Source organism: Macaca nemestrina, chromosome 4 (genome assembly GCF_043159975.1).
Source record: "Macaca nemestrina isolate mMacNem1 chromosome 4, mMacNem.hap1, whole genome shotgun sequence".
NCBI lineage: Eukaryota > Metazoa > Chordata > Mammalia > Primates > Cercopithecidae > Macaca > Macaca nemestrina.
Genome location: NC_092128.1, coordinates 75,924,008 through 75,935,033, shown reverse-complemented (window position 1 = coordinate 75,935,033; position 11,026 = coordinate 75,924,008). Strand labels below are relative to the sequence as shown.

At 39.8% G+C, this 11,026-nt stretch overlaps 1 non-coding gene across 1 annotated transcript; it reads right to left on the bottom strand.

Moving 5' to 3' along the window:
- Window positions 1–9,289: 9,289 nt before the first annotated feature.
- Window positions 9,290–9,394, bottom strand: LOC112425550 (U6 spliceosomal RNA). The gene has a single exon (XR_003016671.1). It is a non-coding gene; the product is annotated as a U6 spliceosomal RNA (small nuclear RNA).
- Window positions 9,395–11,026: the final 1,632 nt, after the last annotated feature.

Genomic DNA, 11,026 nt, shown 5'->3' with positions numbered 1-11,026 from the left:
GAAAGAGAAAGAAAGAAAGAAAGAAAGAAAGAAAGAAAGAAAGAAAGAAAGAAAGAAAGAAAGAAAAGAATATTATTCACTTCCAAGTTGACATCTGCCCTATCCATCGAATCTAGGGAACTTCTTGCCATTTGTAATAGGTAGAATAATAGGTAGAATGTCTCCCCAAAGATGTTCTCATCTGAATCCCTGAAACCTGTAAGTCTGTTACTTTAGGGATATCTACAAAGGGATTTTGCAGATATGATGAGATTAAGTATCTTGAGATAATGGCTTGATTATTCTGGATAATCCAAGTGAGCCCAGTGGAATCATAAGGGTCCTTATAAGTGATGACAGGAGAGTAGGAGTCAAAGAGAGATTTGAGAATGCTGTACTGCTAGGTTTAAAGATAGAAGAAGGAACTTTGCGCCAAGGACCGCAAGTGGCCTCTAGAAGCTGAAAAAGCAAGGAAACAAATTCTCTCCTACGGAAAGGTTCTCTGCCTATTGATAAATCTGGTGAGAGAGAACCCTTGCACAAGTTAGGCAAAGCAGATTTATTACTCACAGATAGGCAGCAAGGGTAAACAGAGGCCAAGGATCCATGACAAACTGGTCCCCCAAGACTCAGGAAAGCTGCCTAAGGCAGATTGTCTTGTCTGCACGTGCTACCTGTCGTACTGCAGCTGAGGGACTCCAGTGGCACCCCACTCTGGGTTTATATACCCTGGGTGCCACTCAACTCACTAAGCTCAAGCATCGTAGAACGTCCTGTTGTAGGAGGAATGAGGACACATCCAGGTTGTTCTGGATGTTTCTTCCTTATCTCAGGATGTTGTATTCTCAGCACAGTCTGCTTGAGAATTGCAATTGGAGGGATTGTTGATTAGGCCAAGGTCATCTGGGAACCTGTCCTCCTGTACACTGGAGCCCCCCAGAAGGAACAGAACACTGCCTACATCTTCATTTTAGCCCAGAGATCCAATTTGAACACTTCAGATTTTCAGAACTGCAAGGCAATAAATCTGTGTTGTTTTAAGCTACTAAGATTTATCATAGCAACTGCAGGAAACTAATATATCAAGTCACCTACGATTTTCTTCTCGTGCTAATCACTAGCTGAAATGCTGTTGTTCAATTTATTCGTTAGTTTTATCCTCACTACTGTATTCTATCCTCCAGGAATACAAGTTCCACAAAATGAGGTGGATTCTCAGACTGAGCCCCTTGCCTGTGACACCCAATACTCAATAAATACATGAATTTCTTTGTATTTACATGAGTGCATGAATTGCTAATAATGTTGCTGAAATTTTTTTAGCATTAGTAAATGGCACCAGAGATCATGAACGAGAATTCATTCTGAGGTTTTCTTAGGACTCTACCCTGTGTCAGGCAACATGGGAGATGCTGGGCTTTGAGAGAGGTGTAAATGTAGTTCCTGACACCCAGGAGATCTTAATCCAATAATACAGAGTAACAATGTCACATTGATTATAATGTGACATTGTATTAGGCCATTCTCACGTTGCTGTAAAGAAATGCCTGAGACTGGGTAATTTATAAAGAAAAGCAGTTTAATTGGTTCACGGTTCTGCAGGCTGTACAGGAAGCACAGGGCATCTGCTTCTGGGGAGGCCTCAGGAAGCTTCCAATCATGGCAGAAGGCAGAGGGGGAGCAGGCACATCCCATGGGGGAAGTAGGAGCAATAGAAAGAAAGTGGGAGGGGCCACACATTTTTAAAGGATCAGATCTCACAAGAACCCACTCCCTAATTGCAAGGACAGAACCAAGAGGATGGGGTGAAACTATCCATGAGAAATCTATCCCCATGATCCAATTACCTCCCACCAGGCCCCACCGCCATCACTGGGGATTACAATTCAATGTGTGATTTGGGCAGGGACACATATCCAAACTATATCAACTTCTGAGATTTTACTACATGTAAGATTGTTTTCGAGAAATTAAAATGCTAATTGAATAGCAATGTTTTGGAAGTCAGTGTTATAGAAGGGAGGCACTGTGGGCTCAGTGGTTAAGAGCAACAGCCTTAAACTCAGGAGCCTCAAAGTTGAGAATCCTGACTCTGCCGCTACTTTGCCCCAGTGTAACCTGGGCTAGTGACTTAATTCCCACAGACCTTATTTCCTAATCAGTAAAATGGGGGCCAGGCACAGTGGCTCATGTCTGTAATTCCAACACTTTGGGAGGCCAAGGCGGGTGAATCACCTGAGGTCAGGAGTTCAAGACCAGCTTGGCTAACATGCCAAAACCCCATCTCTACCAAAAATACAGAAATTAGCCAGGCATGGTGGTGTGCACCTGTAATCCCAGTTACTTGGGAGGCTGAGGCAGGAGAATCACTTGAACCCAGGAAGCAGAGGTTGCCATGAGCCATCACACCACTGCACTCCAGCCTGGGCGACACAGCGAGACTTCATCTCAAAAATGAATATAAGTAAATAAAATGGGGATAATGAGATCCATGCCACAAGATTGTGGTAATTCAATAATAAAATGTAGACAAGAGAGTTTAATGTAATGCCCTGGCACAAAGTAATAGCTCAATAAATGATAACATAAAGTCTGATTCATTCCTCAATATGCAGACGCAATTTTTATGAAACTAAATGGTTTCCCAACTTTCCCTCACCAGGAACCACTGAAGCTGAGTTATCTTATTTTGAAGAGCCTCACTTCCCACATTCCCACTCCTTTGCCCATTCTCAAATTCATAATTTCTGCTTAGTGTTGAAATGATGTGCCAAACCAGATTCTGTCAGCTAAGGTTTCCCTTTGCCTATTTTCCTTCAAAGGATGGACCTCATCCAGAAAAAGGGTTTTGGAGGTTAGCTAGGAGCCTCTCCAACTAAAAACGCAAATGTGGCTTTGAGGGCATCTTAAAAAGATAGAAATATAAGAACAAAATGATTCTTTCTTTGTGGTCAAAATGGATCAGCTACATTTGTTAGGACAATTTTGTTTGCCTATGTTCTTTTCAAAAAAAAACACTATACATTAGCCTAAAATCTCTCATTGTTCATTTTCTACAACTGAATCTTTGTCAATATGGCATTTGCTGTTTTCTTTTCAACACCTCACTGCCAAGCAGATGGGAAAGGCAGTAATCCTATTTCTTACTGGTTAAATTGTGAAGTTATACACATATGCCAGATTTTATCCTTATTAACACATCAAATTGCTTTTTCTTATTTCTCTCCCATGTAACCTGACACACACAAATGACTTAATCTCATATTTTGAATACTCACTAGCTGATGGGAGGAATAATTAAGAATGATCAAGTCCACTGATTTTTCGGGAGTTTAAATGGCACGTTGTTACAATGTAGAAACAGATGTATCTCCTCTCCTTTGTTTCCCAAGGATAAAAAAAAAAAAAAAAATCAGGTAGCAGCCCCAGTCCTGAAATTGGAGCTATTGAATGGGGTTTGTCATCGGTAATGTGCTCCCATGCTGGAGTCTTTCAGAGAATCCAACCTTCTCATGGTACAAAGAATCCTTCCCCCTGAGTGAAGGGTCTCAGCAAACATGGTGTCTCTCTCCAAATATGGCAGCTCTTCAGGAATCTACAATAGGGTCATGTTCCTTTTAGAAAGGTGGGAAATTCTAGGAGAGTAGTCAATGGAGTCATGCTTCAAAGGACAGACCCCTGAGAGGACTCATATGATTTCTGATGGATGGTAGCTGGGACTGCTGTTAACCGCAGCATGTCCTGCCTGGGAGATCACAGTGACTACTGAGTCAGCCTTCTGGTGCCTGCTGAGACCCACATGGAATCTCGGTAGGCACAGTAGGCTGGATATAATTCCTGGGCTCTCATAAGGCAACAGAAACCAACTTCAAACCCTTAAAAGAATTCAGGCTGTTTAACAGTGGGGATCTTCTAACAGAAGCATGTGAATAAATGTCAGCCTCCCTCATGTAGAAATATAAACCATAGTACACATTTTGCCAAGTGAGTGTGTGAAGACAGGAATCTGTCCTATCTCAGCCTACTAAATTCAGCTCAATTCATCATAACTATTTATTGAATGCCTTCTTTGTGTCTAGCTCTTCTCTTTACTCTGTAGTAAATACAAAAAGGAGGAATGAAGTCAGAAAAGTAGGCTATACAAAGTCTGTTCTGTATATGCTCTTTATTTTTTTCTTCTTAAACATTTATCAGAGCAACCTTAAGGCTGTGCAGTTTAGATGAAAGGTCCAGCTTCATGTAGTGGAGAGTCAAAATATTGAGTTAAAGAAGGTTTGCATTTCTCTCTTTATAATCTAAGAGTCCAGAAGTGGAGGGTCCAAGACTAGTATGACGGCCCTGCTCCGGGGACCCACACACTATCTGTTCCATTGCTCAGCCTTCGTGAGATGTTGCTTTCAGCCATACCGTCCAAGATGGCACTCCCCGCACCCACAGTCCCTTCCCTTGCAAACATCTCTTCTGCTCACAGCCTGTTTGCATGGCCAAATCTTTCTGAGAAATAGAGGTTTTGTTATGGGCAGCTGCACGTCCAGCTACACAGCAGAAATTAATTTACATGAAAGAAAAGAAAATGACCCAGATCTTGCAGAACGTAGGTGATTATGATGTTCCCATTTTACAGTTAGGAAGCTGAGAATCATACAGCTTAAATAACCTTTCTAAGTTCTACAGACGTCACTACACTCCACTGCCTCTCTGTAATACTGTGCTATAGTTGCTTTAGGCTTTGGCTGAGCTATTCCTGCCAGTATGAAGCCAATATGTGCATTTCCACAGTAAGTTCTGTACTCCTTCCTTTCTTTCTTTCTTTCTTTCTTTTTCTTTCTCTTTCTTTCTCTCTCTCTCTTCTCCTTTCCCTTTCTTTTCCTTCGTTCCTTCCTCCCCCCTTCCCTTCTTCCTTTCCCCTTCCCCTTCCCCTCTCCACCTCCCCTCCCCTTCCTTCTTCTTCTTTCTTTCTCTTTCTCTCTTTCTTTTTTTCTTTCTTTCTTTCTTTCTTTCTTTCTTTCTTTCTTTCTTTCTTTCTTTCTTTCTTTCTTTCTTTCTTTCTCTCTCTCTCTCTTTCTTTCTTTCTTCTTTCTTTCTTTCTTTTCTTTCTTTCTCTTTCTTTCTTCTTTCTCCCTTCCTTTCTTTTTCTTTCTTTCTTTCTCTCTTTCTCTCTCCCTTTCTCTCTTTCTCTCTCCCTTTCTCTCTTTCCTTTCTGTCCTTCTCAGGGTTTTGCTCTGGTGCCCAGGCTAAAGTGCAGTAACGCAATCATGGTTCACTGCAACCTCAACCTCCTGGGCTCAAAAGATCTTCACACCTCAGCCTCCTAAGTAGCTAGGACTACAAGTGTGTGCCACCATGACTGGCTAATTTTAAAATTTTTGTAGAGATGGTGTCTCCCTGTGTTTCCCAGGTTGGTCTCAAACTCCTGGGCTCAAGCGATCCTCCCGTCTCAACCTCCCAAAATGTTGAGATTACAGGTGTGAGCTACTGCTCCTGGCTCATTCCCTTTACAGAAGGGGAAACAAGGCTGTGATGAAAACTATTTAAGGTAGAGAATTTTAAAAGCTCAAGAGCTCTCACTTACCAAAATAATAATAATTAGTAATAATAATAATAATATTCCAAGTAAGTGGAAAGTCCATGAACTATGGGGAGAAGTTCAGCAAACCAAGCAGAGAGGCTGCTAAGGTGGGTAAGGCTGCCTAGAAAAAGTTAAGGAATTGGCCCTCCGTTACTCTGCTTTCATACTGTCATCTCCACAGCAGTCACTGTCACAACTACTTACCTCTGCCGTTGTATCATGAAAGTAGCAATGGAATACATAAGCAAATGGGTATGGCTAGGTTGCAATAAAACTTTATTTATGATCATTACAATTTGATTTTCATATGATTTTCACATTACAAAATAGTCTTCTTTTAATTTTTTTCAACCATTTAAAACGTAAAAATAACATTAAGCTTATAAGTCATTTAGAAGAAGATGGTGAGTACATCTGTACAATGGAATACTACTCAGCAATAAAAAGAAATAAACTCTTGATACAGGCAACAACTTGGACAGACCTCAAGGACATTAAGTTGAGTCAAAACAGCCAATCTCAAAGGTCATGTGCTGTTAGATTCCATTTACATAACATTCTCAAAATGATGAAATTATAGAGATGGAGAACAGATGAGTGGTTAGGGGTTAGGCATGATTGGATATAGTGCATGGCTGGGACTATATAGGGGTAGCTTCGGGGAGATTTTGTGATAAGGGAATAGTTCTGCATCTTGATAGAGGTGGAGCCTGCATGAATCTACACATGTGATAAAATGGCATAGACACAAACATATACTGTAGCCATATGAATTTCCTGCCTTTGATATTGTACTATAATTATGTAAAATGTAGCCACCGGGGAAAACTGGGTGAAGGGTACATGGCACCTTTCTGTACTATCTTTGCAACTTCATGTGAGTCTATAACCATTTCATAATAAAAAGTTAAAAACAAAAAAATGAGAAACAATGGGTTAGATTTGGTTCCTAAGCTATAGGTTTTCAAACATTGGAAGAGGAAAATTACATTTGCAGTATACATAATAGGGAAAATTAATATGCAGAATAAAGAATACACAATTCAACAAGAAAATAACACTTTTTTTTTTTTTTTTTTTTGAAGGAGTTTAACTCTTGTTGCTCAGGCTAGAGTGCAATGGTGTGATCTCGGCTCACCACAACCTCCACCTCCCAGGTTCAAGCGATTCTCTTGCCTCAACCTCCTGAGTAGCTGGGATTACCAGCATGTGTTACCACACCCAGCTAACGTATTTTTAGTAGAGACGGGGTTTCTCCATGTTGGTCAGTCTGGTCTCAAGCTCCTGACCTCAGGTAATCCACCCACCTCGGATTCCCAAAGTGCTGTGATTACAGGCATGGGTCACCGTGCCCGGCCACAACCCATTTTTAAAAATGGATAAAGGATAAAGTAATTCACAGAGAAATACAGACAATAAAAATGTTTTTAAAATTGCTGTGCAGTACAGTAACAAAAAAATTAACTACAGCAAGCATTTTCCCACAGTAACAAAAACATACAAGATAAATATTATAAAGTATTGACAACATTGTGGAGAAATGTATAGTGACAGAAACACTGTTGATAAGAGACTATATTGGTGAATTAACTTTAAAAGATAATTTGGTGGTTTATATTAAAAATTTGAATAAGTTCACCATTCCGTATCTCAGAATTTATTCTATGGATATACTTATACAGATCACAAAGATATAAATGGAATGATGTTCACTGCTGTTTAGTTGTTTTTTTTTTTATTAAAAAAAGGTTTATTGAGGTTTCATTTACATAGCATAACATTAGCTCATTTTAAGTATACAAGTCAACGACTTTCAGTAAATTTAGTCATACAATCCTTACCAAAATCCCATTTTAGAACATTTCACCACCACCAAGTGATCCTTCACACCCATTTTCAGTCACCCCCTGTTCTCACCCCTAGTCCTAGGCAACCACTAATTTACTTTTGTCTTTATAGATTTGTGGTTTCTGGAAATTTTATATAAGTAATACATTTTGGTTTTAATTGGGGTATGGCCAATACTCAACATCATAAATCATCTTTTGCTAATGCTCTAGTACCAGCTATGGATATGATTTAAAATCATGCTCAAATTTAGCTTTAAAATCAAGAATACGGCTTCAATAAGGAGAAGATTAGGGACTATTAAGTGGCATGTGATAGAAATTGATATTAATACATTTACATGTATACTGACTTTTTCAGAATTTGATAAGCAAAATCAGTTGAACTTCGCCACAGAGTAATTCCATGCAGCTGTTACGCTTTTCCTTATCCATAGGGGGATACAAAATTGATCTGTGCATTTTCAAGGCAGGAGGCATTGGTACTTTGACAGAGTTCTATTCTGGCGACAGTATGCCTATTATGCCAAATGTCTAATGTACACCTAATGATTGTATTATACACAGAAAGCTGTTATGCACTGATTACCAACTGCTGTTTATAATCTTTTGAATACATTTTTCTCATGCTGACGAAAATGATGGAAAAAGTCACAAGAGGGAGAAAATGGAAAAGAAAGTGATCCATAAACAATGGGGCTTCATATAGCTCTATGTGGCTACATCAAGCCTCATGTACCTGAGAATCACTGACACATTTTAGGAGCATAATGAATTTCTAGGTTTAAAAGCAATAAAGCAAATAGTAGCCTCCGATTTAATATGTACATAGGTGCCAGGGGTGTGGTAACACTTGATACTATGAGTCCAGTGCTCCTTGGGTCTGATGGCAACTGCTGGGCTGACTACACCCAACCATAAATCATCAATCATCCTAATCAATGAGAGATCAGTTTTCCCATGGGGAAACTGCTGGTTTAAATGTTCAGGGTTGCTTTTTATGTTTGTTATCCAATTATGTTTTCAAATATTTAGAGGTTCAGTAGAAAAGAAAATAAAGGGATTTGGTTCATTTGAGAATGGTAGGCACTAGGAAATTGAGCCACCCTGATAGGAAATCAAGAAGGCATAGGGTATTCCCAAATGGAACTAGATCTCAAAAGCTCTACTTTCTTTCTATGTAGCATTAGAAGACTACCATTTTGGAAGAAAAGTGAGAAGGCAGTAAGAATAGATGGGTCGGTTCCTCAAAAACTTGAACACAGAATTACTACATGATCCTGCAATACCATTCCTAGATGTATATATAAATATACCCAGAAGAATTGAGAGCAGAGACTCAGACACTTGTACACCAATGTTCCTAGCAGCATTATTCAAAAAACCAAAAGGTAGAAATAATCCTAGTGTTCATCACCAGGTGAATTGATAACCAAACTGTAGTATAGCCATACCATGAGATATTATTCCTTCTTTTTGTTTTTTTAAAGAGCCAGGGTCTCAGTATGTTGCCCAAGCTAGTCTCAAACTTCTGGGCCCAGACAATCCTTTGCCTCAGCCTCCCAAAGTGCTGGGGAAATATTATTCATCCTTAAAAATGAAGGAAATTCTGATACATCTATATCATGAATGAATCTTGAAAATATTATGCTGAGTGAAATAAGCTAGACTTAAAAGGAAAAATATTATATGATTTCACTTACATAAGGACCTAGAATAGGCAAATTCAAAGAAGCAAACAATAGAATGGCAGTTAGCAGAGGCTGGAGAGTGGGAGGAATAGGTAGTTATTGTTTAATGGACACAGAGTTTCAGTTTGGGCTGATAAAAAAATTCTGGAAATGGATAGTGGTGATAGCTACATAATACTGTGATGTATTTTTTTTTTTTCTTTAAGAATACGGAACACTTCATGAATTTGCATGTCATCCTTGCACAGGGGCCATGCTAATCTTCTCTGTATCGTTCCAATTTTAGTATATGTGCCGTCAAAGCGAACATATGAATGTATTTAATGTCACTGAAATGGCTAAAATGGAAACTTTTATGTTATGTATATTTTACCACATTTTTTTAAAGGGACAATAAAAGCATAATTGGGCTATAGGAAGATGTAATAACAAATGTTAGAAATAAACCTTTCGACAGCTGATAGTCCTGTTTTAACCTTCTCTGGGGTCTTAAGAAATTAGAAAGCCGATTCTAGCCATTTATTTTCCTAGTGGGAGGAAGAAACGAGCTGCTTTAACATTCTTTTTTTTTTTTTTTTCCTAGAGAGGATCTCCCTCTGTTGCCCAGGCTGGGGGGCAGTGGTTCGATCTCGGCTCACTGCAACCTCCGCCTTCCGGACTCAAGTAATCCTCCCGCCTCAGCCCCCTAAGTAGCTAGGACGACAGGTGCACACCACAACACCCAGGTAATTTTTCTATTTTTAGTAGAGACAGCATTTCACCATGTTGCCCAGGCTGGTCTCAAACTCCTGAGCTCAAGTGATCCACCTGCCTCGACCTCCCAAAGTGCTAGGATTACAGGCATGAGCTACCATGCCCAGCTGCTTTAACATTCTAGATGACTATTAATTTTTTCCTTTATTGCTTCGATAAATAATTATTAAAGGCTTGCTACGTGCCAGGCACTGTTCCAGTTAGTAAACAGAGAGAAAATGCTCTTCCTGAGCTTAGTGGAAGAGATATAATAAACAAAGAAATATTTATTTATTTATATATTCACTTATATTTTATTTTTAATAGAGATGGGGTCTTTATGTAGCCCAGGCTGGTCTCAAACTCTTGGGTTCAAAGGATCCTCCCAAAGTGCTGGTATTACTACCAAATGTGGTGTGAGCCACCACACTTGGCCATAAACAAGGAAAGCTTTAAATGGGCAAGATAATTTCTGATAGTGAAATGTCCCATGAAAAAAATAAAATAGAGTGACAGGGAGTGGGAGTGAAAGAGAGAAAGATGCCACTTTTGAGAAGAAAATCAGGAAATATCAAGACCAGAATGATCTGAAAGCAGCAGCAGGTCCCAGACCTAAAGGCATGCATTTCTGCTAGAGGACACACTCATGAAAAGGCCTGATGGTGGGAAAAAGATAAGCATTTTCAGGAAACAGAAAGAATGTTCTTGTGATGAATCACAGGGAGAAAAGAGAGACAGCCAGGAGATGAGAACGGAGAATTAGGGCACTATATGCTATATTGAGGAGTACCCAAAGGGAACCCACTGGAGGACTTTAAGCAGTGTAGTGACATGATCCAATTGATGTTTTGAAAGGCAACCCTGGCAGCTGCATGGAGAATGGAATAAGACTGAGTTAAGAACGGAAGCATGGAAAACAGTTGGCAAGGAGGTCAGGTTTGAGTCTAAGGCAGTGGTCCGCAACCCTTTTGGCACCAGGGGCTGGTTTCATGGAAGACAATCTTTCCATGGACTGGGGCCAGGGGTGGGCGGGCTGGGATAAATGGTTTTGGGATAAAACTATTCTGCCTCAGATCATCAGGCATTAGATTCTCATAAGGAGCACTCAACCTAGATCCCTCACATGTGCAGTTCACAATAGGGTGTCTGCTCCTGTGAGAATTTAATGCCACTACTGATCTGACAGGAGGCAGAGCTCAGGCGGTAAT